Source organism: Thermobia domestica, chromosome 15 (genome assembly GCF_964235325.1).
Source record: "Thermobia domestica chromosome 15, izTheDome1.hap1.1, whole genome shotgun sequence".
NCBI classification, from domain to species: Eukaryota; Metazoa; Arthropoda; class Insecta; order Zygentoma; family Lepismatidae; genus Thermobia; species Thermobia domestica.
This window is the reverse complement of record NC_137468.1, coordinates 100373596-100396751: the sequence shown is the minus strand read 5'-3', so window position 1 is coordinate 100396751 and position 23156 is coordinate 100373596. Positions and strand designations below refer to the sequence as shown.

The 23156-nt window shown below is 37.5% G+C and overlaps 1 protein-coding gene across 2 annotated transcripts in view; it reads right to left on the bottom strand.

Annotated features, from left to right (window-relative positions):
* LOC145671163 (WW domain-containing protein tag-325-like) overlaps positions 1–12024 on the bottom strand; it is a 561143-nt gene extending 549119 nt beyond the window's left edge. Inside the window, exon 1 of one of the 2 annotated variants that reach the window (XM_081739998.1) lies at positions 11806–12024. The gene's annotated coding sequence lies outside the window, so the exon portion shown is untranslated. The remainder of the gene's footprint in view (positions 1–11805) is intronic. The other variant, XM_081740000.1, reaches the window with a different exon arrangement.
* Between the last annotated feature and the right edge of the window lie 11132 nt (positions 12025–23156).

Sequence of the window (23156 nt, the reverse complement as noted above, 5' to 3'; positions counted from 1 at the left end):
ATGATTGGAGATAAACATATAAACCCAGCATTTTAATATATGGACTAGCTGAACCTGCGCTCTCTACACAGCGTATCATTCACATATGAGCATGAATCTCCTTGATATTCCTCACATCTGTACATATCCCTTTACAGACACAAGTGAAAGACGTCTTGTTAAAAATTGGCAAGAGATACCATAAAGGGGAGATTTTGTCGATTACTTTTTCAATATCTAACATCGTTTGCAAGATTTGAGCCTACTTCCGGTTGGAGTTTTAAATTCATGTATGACCAGTGTTTTCTTTCTTCTTGCATGCAATATGTAGTAAGCAAATACATTACACACACAATTAATTATAATGTCAATGATATATGGTGTTCATTGGGCAAAACACTCCAAACAATAAAGATTCACGTTAGACGGGAGAAATGGTTATCCTTCGATTTTCACTATAATTTGGCCATGAAACAAAAGCCTGAGAGATATGCAACCCTGTATACAATTATGTGGTGTTGAAATTATATATGATGCTTTAGTTTTCTTAAATTTCAACACTTCCAGTGTACCCGTAAAAATGTAATAAAGAAATAATGGCCATGTTTTTTACATTCAGTTAGAGCTGGACAATCTACGAAAAATTTGCAGTCGATCAGTGAAAACGTGTTCTTTCTAGACCTTGTATTTTCCGAGATCTAATTGTCGAAAGAATTGGCCAAAAACATATAAACGTACACAAACGTATAGTTTAAAAGAACTCCAAAGATGGCAGCACAATTCGTTTGCGTTGATTTTGGAGAAGGCTTATTAAAATACAAAGGCTTTGAACAATAATTTTAAATATATAAACTTTATCATAAAAGTCTATTTAAATTATTTATTTAAAGTACACATAGTTTAAAATATTTGTCTGTGTTAAACGTGAGATCACAAATAACCGTAAGTCAAACGTGTGAAATCAAAAATTAGAGGTTGGAGCTGTCTTTTTTCTTTTTTGTTTTGTTTTGTAGCATTTTAATAGATAAATATCTACATTTGATGTTACTTAAATTAAATCTGATCTTAGCTCTTAAATTATTGACCACAGAATTTTATTTTCACAAAGTAAGGTACCGGTATGTTTAAATAGATTTGTTCTCCAAATTCGTAAAATATCTCATATATCAAATCGTAATTATTGAAGAACTCGGGAAGTTTGTGGCACAACAAAGAGAACGATTAGGGTTAGGATTTACAGTGGTGCCCACCCCCCTCATGTCCATGACACATCCCCCCTCAATTGTCTACCCGCAGGTGTTCTTCCATGAAAAAAAAATCTTTTCGATTAATTTTTACACACCCTCAAACATATTTATATAGATTTTTAACCCCCCTAAATATTTCAATGACGCAGTTTGCGTCATAGCCCCCCTTGTGGGCACCCCTGGGATTTAGATTTCTGGGCTTTCGACATCACTGGCCATTTAGCCCAATACGTATATGAGGGATGACGTAATTGGCGAGCACACACTCCGGTGAAACGGAGGGAAGAAAGGGTTGAGGAAGGAAGCGGCCTGGGACCTATACGTTAGGTACCATTTGCCTGGTGTGAACGAGGAAAACTCAGGACAATCTCATTCAGGGTGACTGGCCTGAAAAAGCGTTTTATACTTTTTCAACCGAGTGCCTCCACCGGGAATCAAACCCGGGACCGCTCCCACCGAAGGCGAGAGCGTTAGCGACTATATCTTTTATCATACGGGGCCACACAGCAAAGATATTTTTTTTCTTTTGAGTCATACGTTTCCTTCCAATTTAGAGGCTATACGAAACACGGATCTACAATTTAATGTCGGATCCAAATTACAGTAAATTCCGACTGACAATCAAACCCGGTCCTCCTCGAATAAAGGAGGAACTCATTATTCATTTAGTTGCGGGACAGCCGGATAATATTTGTATTTAATTTGAGTTGAGCGTCCCATTCAGCAGCGAAGCTATATGAGACGTGAGAGAGCCGGATAAAGAATATCACTTGATCTACATATGAAGTTCGAGTTATACTGAGATGCAACTCTTAAGTAAAACTCTAGGAGTAGTCTAGGAAGATTCTTGGATCCTGTTTTTTTTTTTTTTTTTTCGAATGAACTACGGGCTACATCCGTAGCGTGTCTTGTGCACATTTACTGGCACCACTTGAGCCGCTAGATAGCACTGATACATTCTTTTATCATAGAGGAAGTTTGCTTGAACATGTCTCGTGTTCACGTTTATGCTGTAGGAATGAAATCGAACAATTTCAACATCGATCAGGTTTTGAAACTTCTTCACGAGGATTCCGGTTTTGATAACTTTCTATATATTTTATTGCTGTATTATTTATCGCCAATACCTTTTCAATAAGTTCTAATAAAATGTAATATTTTTTTCTTTTCCTGAGAGGTGTTAACGAAAAAGGTTTCCAAAATGTTAGAAGAATTATTGTAAGTATAATAAGGTATATATTTCTTGAAAGAGTGAGCTTTGTAATGCCTTTAAAATAAGAACTTCAACGAATTTTTGAAAAATACAAAAAATATGTCTGCTAAAAAAAAAAAAAAAAAAAAATGTCTTTTAAAGTCCGTCCCCATGGAGTTAATTTACTCCGCACATGTTAGACATCCAAGACACATGTATGAGTGCAAAACACTGAAGATGTAAGATAGGCGATGGACGACTTTCGTAACCAGTTCTTTACGCCAACATAATAATCAGCTGTGTGCATGTGTTTTCATAAGCCCATATGCATGTACTGATGCGGTCACGCTCACGACTAACCTCGTTTTAAACAAATCTCGCTCTATTCGTTTAGCCGCCAACACAGTTTGCGGACTGGGCCGAGCGGAAAGAGAAAAAATATTAGAATGCACAAAGGCTTTTAAACTTTAAAAGACGTGGGCACGATTAATGCTTCAACTATAGATCAAACAAGTTATCCAGATCAGCGAATATAGCTATCGTAAAATAAATATTGTGATATTTTAATGCATCTATGGGAAAGACAGATCATGCAGCTCAAAACAAATGATACAGAAATCTGAACCAAAGTCATCAAATAAACAACTAAACACGTTTTCAAAATTACGACATAGGTTCTATTGTTTTTGTGTTTTCCGGTTTACATAACACATAATGTCCACTGCAGTGTAGCCAGTATCTGCAAATGCTCTTCTGCACGTTTACCAAGTAAAGCAAATTTGTTTTAAATGTTCTGTAATGCGTTATGTACGCTATCTAAAATGAAATGAAATTAAATCATCCTAGTTTTACATCCTACGATTGTGTCCTAAAGACGGATGATTAATGAAAGTGAATGACTATATCAGACGCGTACCTACGGGAGCCAAAGTTTGGATGGGGGAGGGGTTCAATATTGCAAGACACTACGTCTATGCAATATTAAATCGCTCTTATTCTACATTAAGAGTCTTCATCCCGGCGAAATTAAAATACCGCTAATTTTACAGTAATTATGTGATATCTTCAAATAGATAAAAGATAATTGAAATGTGAAACAAGAGCGCCCTAGACAATATTATTTTACGTGAGGTACCGTTATCACAAGTAACCTAGTGGCTTTATGTTTTCAGCTGTTTAGAAACGCGAAAATAAATGCCGATTTTCAAAATGGCTCGAAATCGAAAGCAGATAAGTGAGTCGTGATAACGGTTTCTCATGTAAAATGATATTTTCTAGGGCGCTCTTGTTCTACATTTCGATTATCTTTTATCTATTTGAAGATATCACATAATTCCTGTAAAATTAGCGGTATTTTAATTTCGCCGGGATGAAGACTCTTAAGGCAATAAGTAGTTGTTACGTACTGCCACCTATCACTTATCAGAAAAAAAATAAATATAGAACCAGATTGTTTTTATAAGGAAAGAAAGAGTACAGATGAGGTGTATGATCAAATCTTTATGCCACATCAATGATTTCTCTAAACAAATATAGTTTTATTAAGAAAGTGCACAAATTTAAATCGCGTTACAAATGTTTTGGCGAGATGATCTGGCTGAGGTGGATCCCCCCACGTGGGTGAGCCCCTGGATTATATGAAAGAATTGATGGAATGAGAATGTAGAAGGAAATTGAAGAATTTAGACAATCCCACATGAACGATTTTATCAACCACATACTCGTGTAGTTGGGGAACTAAAAGTAGTTTACGTGACCTCCTATTGCTTATTGTCAAACTTATTTCAACAATAGTTAGTTTGAGTTACTAACTTATATCGCTATCTCGTAACACCCTGAGATTTGTCTAGTTACCTTTTTCTCACAAAATGAATCGCATCATATTACAAAAATAATATTACTTCTGCGGCACAGTCCAAATCCTCTCCCCCTTTTTTAGTGTAACCTACCACTATTATGCACTAAGGCTAAGGGACGCGATGATGATGATACGGATGATTGACGAAAGTGGCAGAAAAATTGAAAAACGCGGACAAAACCCCACGCGCCAGAGGTGAGCGCTCTACCATTGAGCTACCGCGGCGCCTGTAATAATTTCGTCACTATCCTCGTACATTATATACACTTAAAACAAAAACTAAAATATCTTAACCCGGGAACACATAGGGGGGTGCTCACGCACCCCACTCGGTGTTTAAACAGTGTGGAAATAAGGAATATGCCACTGACGGTGCTACCCTCTTGTGTATTCCTAGTTTATCATCTGACTGCAGCAGAGAGGGGTGCGCCGTTCCATTGCACAGAGAAAGTTTAGTCAGAAGTCGGAAAAAGTGTGTTATTTTGCTGTTTGGGGTGTTGTGGCACCCCGCCTATGTGTTCACGTATATATATTTTTTGATACGTCACTTTCATTAGAGATAATACATTGAGTGTAGGTTGGCTTTACAATCATGTGGACTTGCAAGGCTTCATCCTCGAAGGTGAATAGCATGGTACTTTTTAGAAATGCTACGCAGAATAGGGGAATGTCCTTCACACAACATCTATTGCGTGAGTTGGGAATGCAGCTAGTGACTCCCCATATGCAAAACAGGCTCAGGACCCTCTTTCAACTCCCCTTTCAACCATGATCAAAGAAGTACTTGGTGTAGAAGATGACGTAGGACAGGCTCATGTACCTACACCAAAGCAAGGCAGGTGTTACTTGTGCCCGAGATCTGCAGATAGGAAGACAAAATCATTCTGTACCGGGTGCAGCAAGCCAATTTGCGCTGAACACAAGAAGTTTGTTTGTGGCAACTGTGTGTAATCAAAACTGAGGTGTACTTCAAGAAATTATTCATTAAATGCTTCTTAAGAAAGGTGAAAATGTGTTTCTTTCAAAAATTAAAAAAAAATCTACAAGAGATCCACTTATACTTATGGGGTGCTAGAGCACCCCACTATGTAAAATTTCCCTATGTGTTCCCGGGTTAACCGACATTACTAGTTATTTTCTGTAATACCTAACCAAGTTAGGAACCACTAATATAACAAGATCATTATTCCATTCTACTTTAGTAATGGCAGAAATTCTATAACCGATTCATATGTAGTATTTTCATTTGCACTTACATTGGGGAAATGAAAAGGCAGGCAGTTACCTAGTATTTTCAGGAGGATAATAAAACATCTTGAACCTCTACGTTGCTTTCTCTACGCTGCACGTCAGCAAGTCGTTTAAAATATTAACAATCCACTGCACTCCGCCGCCCCGCTAACCTGCAGACCAACTAACGCACCTTCAGAAGTTTTCAAAAAAAGAAAGAGAAACTTTTAAACTGCTGGCGATACAAAGACATTGAACATAAACCCCTAAATAATGGATTTTTACAACCCCCGTTAATTTGAAAGCAGTGAATACCTGCAAGTTGGTGCTTGTTCTGGCCAGTGTTGTTAACTACTCACCATCGAAATGCTCTAGATTATTTCGATACTGTTACATTATGGTAAATGTAAACAAAAGGTTGAAAACAAAAATGGTGGGAACTAGTAAGTTCACTACAATGTGGATACTTTCTTCCTAAATTAACCCTTTCGCTACCACAGGGACACATGTGTCCCACCACATTTTCTAATACAACCAGCGGTAACTTATTCTTCTAGTACAACCAGTAGCAAAACTTGTTTTGCATACTATCTGAAGGAAGATTAATGTCAACTCAACAAATGACTCATGTAAGACTGATTCGATTTGCACTTAACGTTGAAGTGATTGCCACTGGGCTGTTATCAACTTGCCAGGTCAAGCTTCTGTAATTATAATCACGTTACAAGTACTTTTACGCCGATACATATAAGCGTAAATATAGAATGTGTATTGTTACTTCTGACGAGGTCCCTGTTTAAATAATTATGCACTAATGTCGTTCATAAAAAAAAAAAAAAGTAGTAAGAAAGCCAAGTAATTTAACCAGCGGAGCAGGGCCGTAAATTATATGGGGGCAGGAGCGGAAACTGCCTTCCCTAGGGAAGCTCCCTGTCGTTCGAGGGGGGCCCACTTTAAGACAAAATTTTCTTACTCCGTGTACGATACGAACATGAAATTATAAATAAGGTATCAAACAGATTCACTACATTACATAAACAAAACAGTACACAAAAGGTAAATAAAACAAAAATGAGACATGGACCAATTTCACTAAAAGATCATGTCTACTATTAGAGACCCTAGAAATAATATTTATTCGTATGGCTTTGAGGTTTGTCAATATTGTCACCTTAATTCATTTGTCATATATGGAACGGGTCTAGGAGCGTGCGAGAGGCCTCACAGGCTCCGGGAGGCTTATAAAAAGTAAAGAGAAAGATGGAAAGAAGGGACTTATTTTCGAATTTTGCGGAAGGGCCCAAAACAACTTTTTTAAGGGGGCCCAAATATTAATGCTTGCCCCTTTAGAAAATAATCTAAGTTACGGCGCTGCAGCGGGGTCAATTTCTATATAATCTTGGGGGAGGGGATGTTTAATTGCCAGATATCGTCTAACAACATATCTATGAGTATTTTAATATAAATACGACGACAAAGCAAATTTCAGGGGATCCGACCACTTCCCCCCTCCCAACGATCGGCGTCCGCGCATTCAGCTGCCGAAAATGTATAACGCTGAAATGAAATCTTTCAGTTTAACGTCCCACGATTATGCCTTCAGGCCAAGGGAGACGGATGTGTATGCCAAGTGAATGATGATGGAAAAATCTGTGGAATGAGAATATGGGAGGAAACGTGAGTACTCCGAGAAAGCCTACGAAAACAATGTTGTCTACCATAAACTAACTTGGCCGAGAACTGAACCAGGGACCCCACGCACCAGAGGTAAAGGCTCTACCACTTAGCCACACTGCCCCACAAGTGTAACGCTGAAGAACCCAGTGCAAGCAAAATCTTACTATTCCAACATTAGTGAGTGAATTTAAATACAGACTATAAAATTACTCTGAGATTAGAGGCGTATTTACGCATGAGCTAGCATGGATCGTGGCGGCAAAAATAGTAAACACAGCTGTTTGCGATATACCAGCAGTGTAGCTAGATCGTTGTTTAGACGCTCAAGATGATGATGATAGTGTAAATTAATTGAACTTTTATTCCTTAGTAATCTTATTGTAGGATTAACGTTATGAGTCACGATGGAAGGGACACTCTTAGCCCAAATCTCTCTTCTTCTTCTAGAAGCTTTCCCCAAATAACTAAGGTCAGGCTTTACAAATTTCTGACCTCCACCTTTCTTTATCTTGTGTTGTCATATTCACTAAAACACCAAACTGTGCAATATCTCCCTTCATAGACCCTACAATCAATCCAGTTCTTCTTCAGACGAACTCGCGCATATTTCCCATTCAGTTCTTAAAGCATCGACGGTGAGCTACAAATTAAAAAGATTTTCTTCTTACATGCCACCCTGCCACTGAAGTCTAGTTTCCTTTAGTTTTTCCACTATTGTCCTCACCTTCAGTTTGCCTCGGATTACTTCATTCGTAATTTTGTCCTTCCGCATTTCTTCACTATGCACCGCAGCATCTTCATCTCGGAACACGCAACTTCTCTTCCTCTCTCTTTTTCTTTTGCTCTAAATCTTTCCTCATGTAACTAAACACCTCCTGGTTTTATTATTGCAATTTAAGGTGTCATTTCAAGCAAGCACATGTCTTACGTTATTAATTTAGAGAAATATACTTCAAGCTGATGAAAGTATATGTAGGGAGTGTGACAATGAAGAGAAGAAAAAACAGAGAATACAAACTTTCAAAATATTGAAATTTAGGTAGGTGGATAAGGTATAAAATTTGGAAATAAAGAAGGAAAAATGAAATGAAATGAAATTTTGAGTTTTAAGTCCCACGGTTATGACGGCTAGGCTAAGAGACGTTGATTATGAGAAATGAATGAAATGGTGGAATGAAGAAAATGGGAGGAAGCGGGAGAATTCCGAGGAATCCCACGCACACGGTGTTTGTCCACCACAAAGTTCATTTGGCGGGAGCAGGGTTTGAACCCGCAACCCCAGTGTTTCTTCAAGCTATACTTCCGTCGGAGGGGGATTTGTCCTCCGGAATGAGCCAAGCGCACTCTCATCCACAGATACGATACATTGTGATAACATACTACTCTGATGCAGACCAGATCGTTTAGCGAATAAAGTCCCAGAGTCGCCCCCTCACATTTTGATTAGGAATGAGAATGTGGAAGGAAATAAGAGGAAACCCGTCAACACGATGTTGTCCACTACAAACTCATATGATCTGGGATCGAACTAGGAATCCCTCTTTACCACTGTGATATCGTGCCCCCAAAACCTGAACATACATTTCAGTTCTACTGGGATATTAGGTATTTGAAATATCTAAGACTATGCTGAAAGTCCTATATACTTTATTAACGATAAATTTCGTATGTTGGCAACACTGTTTTGAGCAGTATCTTATACGACGACGTGACTACACTGGAAATTCGTGTTTGACCGCCTAGAAAGGAACACATATAAACATTTTTCTTATTATTGTTAATTTTATAACTCTTTTGATGAAGTTTCATCATACTAACCACTTAAGGCTTCACTGTTTATTATAAAAACTGTTCACCGTTGTTGCACGAAATCGTTAAAAAAAAAGCCTACTTCCCGGTGGGAGTTCATGTGGTTTGGACTCCACGTTAAGCTGTACTCATATAGTGTTAGTGTTTGAAGGGACGCAGATCAATCAATCAATGTACACTATTATGTAACAGCGCAAATAGGTCTACTGTTGTTTCAGATTTTTAAGTTACCTAATTACTTCAACGTCCTATTGTTATGTCCAAGAACCAAGATGAGAAGAGAAATTATGCATGAAAGGAGAGTACATTTGGCTGCTGGAAAGCCTTGAATTAAATGTTTAATGGAGATGGTTTTCGTCCAAAAGATTCTGTCCGCGGGGTTAGAGAGAGAAATCAGTTTGAGAAAGCTACAGTACGATATTATTTTGATTAGGACTTAAAATTTGCTATTAGGATTTAGCTCTAATTAATTGAAGTAGGTCTAAATTGAAAAAAAAAATGAAATGAAATCGGCCCTATTTCAATTTAAGGGACTTCACTACAGCGTAATTAAACTACCGCTAATTTTAGAGTTTTTCTGCAATATCTTCAAAACAAATAAATATATTCGAAAAGCAGAAACGTAGTGAACTAGACAATACTATTTTGCATGTGATACCGTTGTCACAACTCATCTATCTGCTTTCGATTTGCAACTGCAGATAGATTTAACATTTTTTTTGCAGGTTCTGTAAATAGCGACATACTAAAAGCAGATAGGTGAATTGTGATAAAGGAATCCCATGCAAAATCCTATTATCTAGTTCACTACGTGTCTGTTTTTTTTTTTTTTTTTTTTTTGAACATTTTTATTCGTTTTGAAAATATTACAGAAAAATTCTAAAATTAGCGGTAGTTTAATTTTGCTCCAGTGAATGCCCTTAACGTCCCATGATTATGCTCTTTAGGCTAAGCTAAGGGAGACGATGATTAAGGCAAGTGAATGTGATTTCAAGAATTGGTGAGATGAGAAAGTGGGAGAAAACGAGAGTACTCTGAGAAAACCCACGGACAAGATGTAGTTCACCACAAACTTACTTCGCCGGGGATCGAACCAGGGACCCCATGCACCAGAGGTAAGCACTCTACCAGCACTGAGTAAACGTTCTTTTCGGCACGAGACCAAATGAGACGGGACCTACTGGTTAAAGTGGATTTGAGACAATATTCGGGGTTGTATCGGAGGCAGGTAGACCCACCTGGGACAACGTGCACAGTAGCCATTCCGAAGGATTAATTAAGTGTGCTGTTATTTGCACTGGGTCTCATATAGTTACAAGTTACATAAATCAGTTAACAGATTGCGGCATTGAGAAGGAATTGTTTTATTATTACTAGTTGTTTCCTCCAAACCACAGGCTTGACTCCAAATTGCCTGCGTGCTAACGACATTCTTGGCGTAAGTTAGAAGGCAGAGCAGCTAGCGCCAATTACCCAACTGGTAACTTTTGAAAATGAGCAAGATGGCGTGACTTGCCTTTAAATAAGGATTTATAATATCTAAATATTTTTTGGCTAGGTATTTATGCAATTCGTAACTTAAATGTTTTGAAATTTACGTATTAGCGTTACTGATAGACTGAAATATTTTATTATTATTATTATTATTATTAATAATAATAATAATAATAATAATACAATTAGTGCCCGAATTCGTGGGATATCTAAAGCTGTTCAATACCCCTACGAAGTACCAAGGCGAATTCTCACATTATTGACAAATAAGTCGGAATGAAGCTTTAATGGGGGAGGGGAAGGTATAAATTCACCACCTCATCTTGACAGAGATTATTAATGTTAATTTCAATTGCACAAGGATACACTGTCCCAAACAAAATAATTAGGAAAGGGGGGGGGGAGGACTAATCATCGTGACTTAAACGTCTCCGGTGCACTGATTTAAGAAAATTCTACTGTACTTCACAACAAAACCAAATTCAGACTACAAAGGGTATGTTTGTCCCTATATTTCACTCAAGCATATCTACCTCTTTCTTCATATTCTTTTTTCGTAACCTGAAAACAATAATGTAATTAAATGAAATGAAATTTCTAGTATTAAGTTCTATGGTTATACCCTGTAGACTATAGGAGTCGAACGATTAATGAAAAGTAACTGTTTATAATAATTGGTGGAATGATCATGTGAAAAGAAACGGGAGCATACTTCTAGAAAATCCACGGACACTACGTTGTCCGCTACAAATTTACGTGACCTGGAGTTGAACCAAGGAGTCCTCGCACCAGAGGTTATTCAGATTTTTTTTTTTTTTTAATTTAACTGTTCCTGACTCTTGGTTTCTCTTTCTTACACGGTAGTTTTCATGTCTCCAACATTCAAGAGGACACGAACACAGAAACATTGAGAACAATTAAAAACGCCCATGCTCACCACTGAGCCTCCTGTATATTGTATTAGGAAGAGAAAGTATACGCTCATTATTGGAGTGTATTAAAATTCGTATCCATTGTTTCAAGAAAAAAAGAGTTTTGAGGGTGGGCAGCATTGTATTAGAAATTTTAAATTTCCTAACTGAAGGAAGAATAAAAATGATTATGACATTGTGGATCCTTAATAGCCTATAATATTACAGTAATAATGTCAGAAGACGATTTGTTACTCAACTCTTATTTATAAACCAACAAAAGGACAGTGATTCTTTTCTTGTGATGAATATTTACTGAACAGATCTGTACAATAAGTTCACCGAATACACACACACTGTTTAGTACACCTGCTGTTTCAACTAAAGAATTATGTAAACATTACTGACCTTCACTACCGTCCTCCGAACGTTTCGAGTTTAAATCACTGTTTAGTACGTATATCTTTGCACACACATAAGCGTAAACACACTGTTAAAAGCAACATCCATTTCAAGTAGTCGTTTGGTCAGTCGTCACTTTAAAAAAAGCTAACGATATATAAAATACCGCCACATGAGTACACACTTCCTCGCGGGCACGAAATTGACAACTGAGCAAGAAACGAAAATCGTCCGTTCGCTTCCTTCTTAGACTCCGCCTAAAATGCAACGTCATTCGCAACTTCCTCGTGTTATTGGTTGCTGGTATCGCGCGCAGTGTTTGTTTACTATTCTCCGTTCTCTTTCGGATCCACGAAAAGCTGCAGATGGAAACGCGAAAGCATTGAAATCTCCACGTTTTGCCGCACTCAAGAACTCCTACCCTATGCTACACTTTTTACTTTAATTTGTGGCGCGAATTTCTTCGAAAATAGTTCAAATCCAGCTTGGGCTTATCCAGTGGCGTAACAATAATCTTTGGCGCCCGTAGGTAAAATCCCTATTGGTGCTCCATCACTCATTGAATAGGCCCCATGCATGACAATCTATAACTTATGCGTACGCGCAGAAACGTCCATAAACCGAAAATTATCAGTGGGACTTTATTGACAATTTTTCTTTTTATGTCTTTTAAAAGTAAACTAGACAGAGTGTCCTATGTTCATTAAAAATATACTCATGTAAAATTCAGACTTTTTATGCAGTGGTAGTGCAAATAAACAGTAATGTATTAACCAGTATTACCACAAGGACTTCAAATGAGTTTATCTATATAGTATGTTACGACTTTACATAATGATAAAGTAAATAATAAAATCTTGTAAAACCGCTTATGTACTTTTTCTATTATCAGTTTTTTTTTTTTTTAATCAACGAATTGTATACAAAATGGAAACTGTTTCTTTCTCACTTTTGCTTCTGCAAATTCTTTTATCAGATCAGAGATGTCCAATTCATGAGCAAAATTTTTACCTGGTCAAAATGTCTTTTGCCTCCTGCTCCCCTCAGTCCTAGCCTATATTTAATATTTTATTACAGTGATATTAGAAAATAAGTTCCAAAATTTAGTTTGGGGTGCTCCTTTGGGAGCCGCCTGACATTGGCACGCCGGACAGTTGTCCGCTTTGCTCGACCCTTGGTGCTTGTGCTGGGTTCTGTGTAGCCGTGGCAGGGGTGGACTGGCCATAATCAAGTACCGGCCCGATGGCCGCTGCGCCCTCCTCACATCAGTGCCTTTGCGCCTTCCTCGGGAGGGGCTAAGACCCTTCTTAGCCTCGGGAAAGCGCACAGTTTCCTCTCTGAACACAATTAAAAAAAAAAAACAAAGGTACATAATTATTTTATAAATTCGCTAACCTTTGGCCAGCTAGGTCTCCACCCCAGACCCCGGTGTTTGCTCGGCCTGCGGCCTCGCTCTTTTTGTTTTCGGCGTGGGAATGCTATTAATGATATTAGATTTACCCCTAAATATATAGATTTGACTCTAATATTAGTTATTTTGGACGATTTTTACATATCACCCTTACCAACCCCACGCTCCGCCCCAAATCCCAGTATTTGCTCGGCCTGCGGCCTCGCTCTTTCTGTTTTTGGCTTTGGGAATGTCATTATAATGATCTTAGGGACCCTGAAATTTATAGATTTGACTCTAATATCGGTCATTTTGGATGATTTTTATATTTCAACCCTCCCACCCCCAATTCTCCGCCCCCAGATCCCGTCTTTACTCGGGCTACGGCCTTGACCTTTCTGTTTTAGGCTTTGGATGTACCATTAATGATCTCAGCGACTTCGAAATACATTGATTTGACTCTAATCTCGGTCATTTTGGATCATTTTTACATTTCTCTCCCTCCCACTCCCGCCGTTAGAGACGCTAGTGGCGTTACATAAAAACAAGACTCCGTTCAAGACTTACAGATAAACATCTGGAATCATTGTTCTTGATGAACTCAGAAAGAGACATTCTGACCAAAATAGACAACAATCTTATTATTGACAAAATGTGTGGAAAAAGCAAGGAGATGCGAAGGCTACTTCAAGCATAAAGCGGTGACTTTACTTTGATTTTCCAGTTTTGTTTTTGAATTTCTTTTTTCGCTAGGTAGGTATATAATTCTCAATTTACTTTTGTTAATTTGTAGTAAATGTTTCATGTATACTTTTTATTGACGGTTTTAAAAATAGATGAAAAATAAGTTAATGTTATGATGAACATAGCTTTAAAAGGACAGAAGTATGAAAAAGAGCATAAGCCCCAAACTCAACTTAAATCTTCAGTTATAATTAGGCTGTCAACAAATGTAGCCGAAGAATTTAAACAACTGGTGTGATTTTTGTAGTCTCAGTTAAAGTGTGCAGATTTATATAGGCCTAATATACGAGGCGTGTTTTCGTTTGAACATAAGTACACAACGAAAGGTTATTTCAAAAAAGTAAATGTATTTTCAGAAAGTACATACTTTACTCTATTTTTCGACATAGTTGCCAAGTTTGTTCAAACACTTATTATAACTCTCAACCAATTTCAAAATACCCTCTTCATAAAAACTTGCCGCCTGCTCCGATAACCAAGAGTTCACTGCCGTTTTCACATCGTCGTCATCATTGTAACGGTTGCCACTGAGGTGTTGTTTGAGGTGGAGGAACAAATGGTAATCGCTCGGCGCAAGATCAGGACTGTAGGGTGGGTGGTCTAAAACTTCCCAGCCAAAACTGTCCAACAAATCGCGGGTCTAACCTGCAGTGTGAGGTCTTGCATTGTCATGGAGAAGAACAATACCCTTTGTCAGCATGCCGCGTCGTTTGTTTTGAATCGCTCTGCGTGGCTTTCACAGGGTTTGGCAGTATGCTTCTGCATTGGTAGTGGTTCATCGTTGCATGAAGTCGACCAACAAAACATAGCCTATCCCAAAACACCGACGCCAAGATTTTGCGCTGGGACAGAGTCTGTTTGGCCTACACCTTTACAGGCGAGTTTATGTGTCTCCATTCCATGCTCTGTTGCTTCGATTCGGGCGTGATATGCGAAACCCATGTTTCATCTCCAGTTACGATCTGACTCAAGAAGCTGTCACCTTCTTCGTGATAACGAGTCAAGAACTTCATGGCACACGCAAATCTTTGGTTTTTGTGGTCCTCTTTAGGAGTTTCGGGACCCAACGGGAGCACAGTTTCCTAAACTTTAGGTGTTTAGTAAAAATTTTGTAAAGCACTGATCTCGACACGTCAGGAAATTCGTTTGAGAGACCTGTTATTGTGCAGCGCCTGTTCTCACGAACCCTCGCTTCAACTGAAGCCACCAAATCGTCTGTAATCGAAGAAGGGCGACCGGAGCGGTCATTATCATGGACGTTGCCCCATTTTTGAATTCTCGTACCCACTTACGCACTTTGCTTGCACTCATAACAGTATCACCGTACACTTCGCAAATCTGTCGATGAATTTCTGCAGCAAACAGGTTACTTACTGACAAAAACCGTATCACTGAGCGAACCTCACACGCGGCGAGCGACTTGATAGTCTTAAACATTGTGAAAGCACAGAACACAACCGTATAGGTCAGCTACAGAGTTGAAACTGAGCACAGTTGTTCCCGAGGCATGCCGGTACACGACGCACACGCTAGTTACGGTATGCGCGCGAACTACTAGTGTCTACAACAAAACGGACTTTACTTAAAAAACACGCCTCGTATTTAGCACTCAAAGTCTCTTTGTTTATTTATGAAAATATTGAATTTGTATAATTCTATCGTGATTAACTGCAATAGCTACTTAATCTTTTGTTGCTTTTTGTGTACTAATTTTCCGGGGAAGCCCCCCGGCACTTTTTTTATTAGGAGGGGGTATTCCATGCAAGCGAAAGCCTCAGATGGACGGCGCCCTCCCAGAGTATGTGACCGCGCCCTCTTTACATAGCCAGTCCACCCCTGAGCCGTGGTACGTGGCAATTGTACTGTGCCTCATGATCATGGCAACACTTTTTAACTACTTTTAATCCAGATTTTATAGGTCATAGAATTTGTCATTATGGTTGAATCCTGGTGCGCAGGAGAAGTTTATTTAACTGTGAGCTCAGTACATGTAATATAGGATCTGATATCGTATTAATTTCTTAATCAGGATTAATTTCTTAATCATATAGTGTTATAACCTAGACGAGTTTACAGTAATGCCAATGATTTGATACGCAAATGTAATAAACTGCGAGTGAAGTGAGCAGGAATTTTTATTCTTGCCATGTTCGGAAATAAAGACTGCAAAAACTTGGGGCTCTATTTATTTAATTTGCTTCTTTTTTATTAAAAACCTGGGGTGCCCCCCTAAGAACATCATCATTATATAAATTAAAGTTCAATTGAATTATGGCCCTATAACACCTCGTGGGCACAACCTGCGCTTTAAAATCCGCCTTGGTCACCCCTGCACGTAGATATAAAATTAAGTTACTACAAGGGATGCACTCATGGAGGGTCCACCGGGTCTGGACCCCCGCCCCCCTTAAAACTTCCTAACATCATACATTTCAACACTTTGTTAATAAAATTATACTTGTGTAACAGGGAACTGACTGATGTATCACGAACAGTTCATTTTACACTTCATCTGTATTCCTCTTATAAAAGCAATATAGTTCTATTTTTTTTTTCTGAAAATATGGATGGATATTTTCTATTTTTTTTTCTGAAAATAGTATTTTACAATTACTTATCGGGTGGAGAATAACACCTGTTCATACTACATAGACGTAGTGGTTTGTAGTACTGGACCCTTCCCTAACAAAAATTTCTGGGTGCATACCTGGTACAGTACCAAATTTTACTTTTTCCATTATAATATACATATAAAATATTATATTAGTCTTGATAAGTCATTTCCAGCTGGGCGACGTGTGACAGAAGCGCCTCCTATCAATAAAAACTTTGGAAGAAAGAAAATCTCCAATAGATAATTTACAAAAAAAAAAAAAAAAAAAAAATGCTTAATACTATTTTTCAAGATGAAAATGTACCATCGTGCACAAAACCACGTTTCCACTCATTTGCAGAATATGTGACCAAGATATACTCAAAGGTTGAACCAGTTTCATTAAAATCTTTGACAGTCTAGAGAACTAAAGAGTAGATCTATGACATTTAGGCTCAAATTTGTAGGATCAGTGCAACATAGTCTCTGAAAAGTTCCCAGTTTCTTGATTTGTTGTCCGATGCAACAAGCTACTACTACTACCGCAATATGCATCAGTAACAGAATAGATAGTATGATTTTTAAAATCGCCTCTGCAGCGTATTTGTCGTGAAATGAAATCTTTAAGTTTTACGTCCCACGGTTATACCGGCTAGGCTAAAGGAGATGGTGATGATGAGAAATGAATGAAAATGGTGGAATGAAGAAAGTGGGAGGAAACAGGAGAACCCCAAGAAAACCCACGTAAACGGTATTTGTCCATCAGAAAAACCCGCTTGGCGGGATCTGGGATCGAACCAGCCAAGAGTAAAAGTGAGAGGAACGCCGTTACCCCACTTCCAAAAAATATCTATAGCGTTACCCCACTTCCTAAGAAATAGAATGGGCAAAGATAGGCATGGGAACGGAGTGACGTCATGCGTTCCCCTACCTTTTCAAATCCAGTTTTATCCTTGGAACCAGGAACTCCCTGCACCAAAGATGAGCGATAAAACCTACTTAATTCACTGTAAGACAAGACAGGGGAAGAAAAATATAAACTTTTAAGAACATCCTGGAGAGGCGCTAATATAACTAAAATTGCCAATATAATCAAGAAATGTATTTCTTTTCTCATATTTTCGTTTGAAGTTACTGAAGAATTATTCTTTCTTTAGGAGATTTGAAAGCTATGAGTAATTACAAAAGCAAAGCTAATTTCATTGTCCTGAAAACATAAATGCAATTGTAATAAATGTTACCTTTATTCTCTACTAACATCAATTACCCGCTTCGCTGGGTTAAATTAAGAAAAAATAGTAATACCGTATGTTTCGTTAGTCAGTCACATTTTACTATTACTAAAGCGCTCCTTGATATTGGTCATTTTCGATTATTTTTACATATACCCTTTCCTTTCCATGTTGCGAGCCACGACATCAGAAGTGTCATTGTTCATCTCAGCGACCCCGAAAAGTATGAATTCGACATTGATATTGATAATTTTGATTATATATATATATATATATATATATATATATATATATATATATATATATATATATATATATATATATATATATATATATATATATATCCTCTCCCCTCCCACAATTTTTGCGGGGCTCAATTTGGATTTAAATGGCATCATAAGTGACACTGTTCATCTCAGCGACTTCAAAAACTATAGATTCGACACTAATACCGGTCATTTTCGATCATTTGTAAATGTCTTTCCCCTCCTTTAAGTTAAATCATCTCATCTTCGAACTTAATCTAGGTTAAAAATTTGATCGAGATCGGTCCGTTGGTTCAAGAGTTATTAAGTTTTATTTATTTTTATATATCTGCCCCTCCTACCTCCTCCCCTAAATTCTATCGTCAAAGTGAATAGATAAATAACATTCCAGGCCCGAATGCCATTTATGTTGAAAATTTGATCGAGATCGGTCAGGTGGCTCAAGAGTGAAGTCACATAGACAGTCACTTTCATTTTTATATTCTTTTACATATATATCTCCTCCTCTCCTCCCCCTCCCCTACGTTGCACCATCAAAGTTAAATGATAAAAATTATCCCAAGCCCGAACGTCATCTATATTGAAAATTTGATCGAGATCGGTTGGGTGGTTCAAGAGTTATTAAGTTTTATTTATTTTTATATATTTGTCCCTCCCCTCCTCCTCCCCTATGGTCTACCGTCAAAGTGATATGATAACAAACAGCCTAGGTCCGAGCTTCATCCATACTGAAAATTTGATCAAAGCGTGATGAAGTTACAAAGACGGTCACTTTTATTTTTATTCTTTATACATATATCTCCCCCTCCCCCCTAGGTTCTACCGTAAAAGTGAAATAACGAAAACATCCCAGGCCCGAACCTTATCTATGTTGAAAGTCTGATCAAGATAGGTCTGGTGGCTCGCTGCTGAAGGGGACCTTAAACTTAAAATCAACTCAACTCAACTCACGAGTTATTAATTTCATTTATTTTTATACATTTCTCCCCTCCCCTTCCCCTGTTCTAAGTTCTATCGTTAAAATGATATGATAAAAACCACCCCAGGTCCGAACTTCATGTATGTTGAAATTTTTTAAAGATCGGTCGGGTGGTTTAAGCGTGATGAAGTCACAAAAACAGACACTTTTATTTTTACTTTTTTACATACGTCTCTGCTTTCCCTTCCCCTACGTTGCACCGTCAAAGTTAAATGATAAAAATTATCCCAAGCCCGAACGTCATCTATGTTGAAAATTTGATCGAGATCGATTCGGTGGTTCAAGAGTTATTGAGTTTTATTTATTTTTATAGATTTATCCCCTCCCATCCCCCTTTTTTAAGTTCTACAGTTAAAGTGATATAATAGAAACCACCTCATATCTGAACCTAATCTATGTTGAAAATTTGGTTAAGATCGTTCGGATGGTTTAAATGTGATGAATTCACAAAAACAGTTACTTTTATTTTTACTTTTTTGATTTCTCCCTCCTCCCCCTCCCCTTCGTTGCATTGTAAAAGTGAAATGAAGAAAACATCCCAGGTCCAAACCTTATCTATGTTGAAAGTTTAATCGAGATCGGTCGGGTGGTTCAAGAGTTATTAAGTTTTATTTATTTTCATATATTTCCCCTCCTCCCCTCCCCCTCCCCTAAGATCTACTGTTAAAATGAAATAATAAGAATCTTCCCAGGTTTGAACTTCATATATGTTGAAAATTTGATTGAGATCGATCGGGTGGTTCAAAAGTAATTAATTCACGAACATAGTCACTTTTATTTTTATATTTATTGATTTTTGTATATCTCTCCCTCCATCCCCTTCCCTACGTTGCTCCGGCAAAATGAAATGATAAAAATCATCCCACTCCTGAACCTCATCTACATTGAAAATTTGATCAAGATCGGTCGGGTGGTTCAAGAGTTATTAAGTTTTGTTTACTTTTTCTATGTCCCCCTCACCTAAGTTGTACCGTCAAAGTAAATAGCTAAAAACACTCTCAGCTACAGAACCGCATCTACCTTGAAAATTTGATCGAGATTGGTCGGTCAGTTCAAGAGATTAAGAGTCACAGACATAGTCACTTTCAATTTTATAATATAGATTATATGTAAGCGAAAATAGAGATCTACTCATCGAACGTTCGAACTAAAGAATAGAGTACTTCTTTCGAGAAACTCAGTTGGAAGTTGGCCTCACATTCATTTTCATCATGATAGGAATATTAATCTCTCCCTTTGTCCCTTCTTGTCCAATATTTTTGTCTTTCCTTTTCTCATATAGAATGTTAAGACAAATATGTACAAGAAGAACTTTATAAAGGAGAGAGGGGAACTAAATTGTAGTGATCTATTGCAATACCTCTTGGGTAACTTCCAAATAGGGACTAGTCTTGAGGAAATGTTAGTAGTATTATTTAAGCTATACAGGGAAAACTAACTTTTGTCCGGTATGCTTGTTTGTAATTTCGTGGTCCATTATACTAATGTTCAATGACTTATTTTTGGGTAAAGATTAATGGGGTTAGTAATAGACAATTTAAGTGTATATAAAGAAACACAATCAGGCCGGTAGCCAGCCCAAAAATGTAGGGGGGCCCCGGCTGAAGTTAGGGGGGGCCGATCCAACCATACTATAGTTTATCATCGTATTATAGTTCATTTGCAAGCCTACCGTGAAAATTTTAGGGGGCCAGGGAAAATTTAGGGGGGGGCTCCCTAGACCCCCCTGGATACGGGCCTGAACACAGTTAGTGATGTTTGAAGAACTAAAGTCACAATATGAGCAAAGTCCAAGCAAGTATTTATATTGCATTTATGGATATTTTTTTTTTTAAAAAAATCGAAAAGAAAGAAATTATGTTTATGCTATTTCCAAGGTTTCTGTTTCAAAGTTATGTAAATAAAACAAAGCTTACTACCGTGTTCCACTATAACATACATAAAATGCGAGTTTATTTTTCCAAATTTTATAAACAACTGACTATGACTTATCAAGTAAAATGTTTGAAAGTATGCTTTAACCGTGAACATGATGCAAACATACTTTTATAGCAATTGGTAATTCTGATTTCGCATTTTTATTTCTATTTCTTGGTTGTTCTTGCGTTTATGTTTGAATTTAGACAACATGAATTTACACGCTAAAAAAAGCCGTAAATATGAAATTAAAATAACACTAAAGATAGGGTTTTATGCTGTTGTATAATTTAACTAGGGATGGCCAATTCCGGAATTTTTACTTTTCAGAATCCGGAAAGTAAAATCGAAAAAAATCCGAAATGCAGAAAAATTCTGGATTTCGGCAAAATTCCGATGTCGAAAAATTTCCGGAATTCAGAAAAATTTCGGACTTCGGAAAAGTTCCGATGTCGGAAAATTCTGGAATTCGAAAAAAACGGAATTTAGAAGTTTCCGATTTCGAAAAAAAATCCCGAACGTTCTAAATTCCAGATCTTTTCTGAAATCCGGAAAGTAAAATTTCCGATTCCGTCCGGAAATTATTGGTCATCCCTAAATTTAACATTGCAGACAAACAAAGTAATACCACCCGAAAACCACCAAGTTAACTAGTCTCGAGTCGAACTTAAGAATCAAAAAATACTCTTCTAAAACTCTCTTGTTAACCGTAGAATCTGCCTCTGGAAATAAATTTGTAAATTTGAAAATGGAGGAAAGAAGACGTAAAAAGCGAAAAAAATGTATTATTCCATCTTCTACCTCAAAATATTTTTACGGGAAAAACTTCATCACGAGTCACAATTTTTGTCCGGGTTACCCAGGTGTGGATCTTGCTTGTTAGATCCGGACATACTCGTTACCCAGAAACAGTCGAAATATCAGCTCTGCAGGATTACCGCAGAATTGTATAGTGGATTAATGAAGTCCACATCTCGAGCTCGAATATTTATGGGCTACTATGTCTTGAATGTTTCAAATATAATTTCATGCTTATCGTCTTCCCATACGATTCAAAAACAATAAGGTGGGTTTGAACACAGACTATCTAAAAAAGATTTTACAAAACTCTGGCCTCAACGGCATCTGTTATATTATACATGACATCTCTCTCGGTTAAACTTTGACGATTAAACACAATAAAAACATGTAGGATAATTAGTATGAACTTCCTATGGCTTAATCGACTGATTGACTGGTGAATGTCACGTGGCATGTCGTCAAATGGGTCAATTACCTCTTGATTTTGGAACATACCCCAAATTTTGGTAGAGATGCATGCGACCACACTCCTTAAATTTTGAAAATTGCCAAAAGTAAAAATTTGGTATGGTAGTATGAGACCGGGCTATACAGGGTGGCCCAAAAGTAGGTATACACCCCTTCATTGATCAAGTATAACATTCTAGCTTATAGGTTTATTTGCTTCGGCTGTTTCGAGCTTAAAATATAAGTAAAGAAGACATTAAGAACAAATAATAAAGAAACTAAGTCTATCTGATGGATAACAATAAGAAGTTATATAAAAAGCAATGAGTTGATCAGTACGGGAGTGTATACCTACTTTTGGGCCACCCTGAACTTTTGTCAGTTAGATTGCTCCATCTCGCTCCCTTTCGTGAGAAAAAAATGCCAAAAATTTAAAAGTCCAAGGTTTTTGAACTGTTTTATTCTCTTTGATGAGACTTTATTACCTTGTATGGTTATATGGGTGAATACAGAAATCCATTCCGTTTTATAAGGGATGGGGATATTTATGGACCGCTTCTAAAATTTGGGAGTTGTCAAAAAACAAAATTTGTTAAATGTGCTCTAGAACACAAATACAAATCACTGTAAATTTGTTGGTTCAGTATTTCCTTAGATGGGTAAAAATTGCCAAAAATATAAACGCAACCAATACGTTCTACCACGTTAGATTTTAACCTTATTATCATCTTTGATAAAGTCTTATTACATTATTTGGTTGTATAGTTAAATACAAGGGCCCATTTTCTTTCACCAGACATAGGTTCATTAACACATCCCTCCAAAATTTCGGCAGGGGTACACTGCCTCACCTCTAAATTTCATCATCGTCTTCATGGGTATCATGTCATCATTGGCAGGTCACTTGCTGCAACTGAGAAGCTTCCATGCTCCACGGTCTTCCCTTAACCTCTTCGTCATCATGTACGATTTGTCTGTTTTGATATCG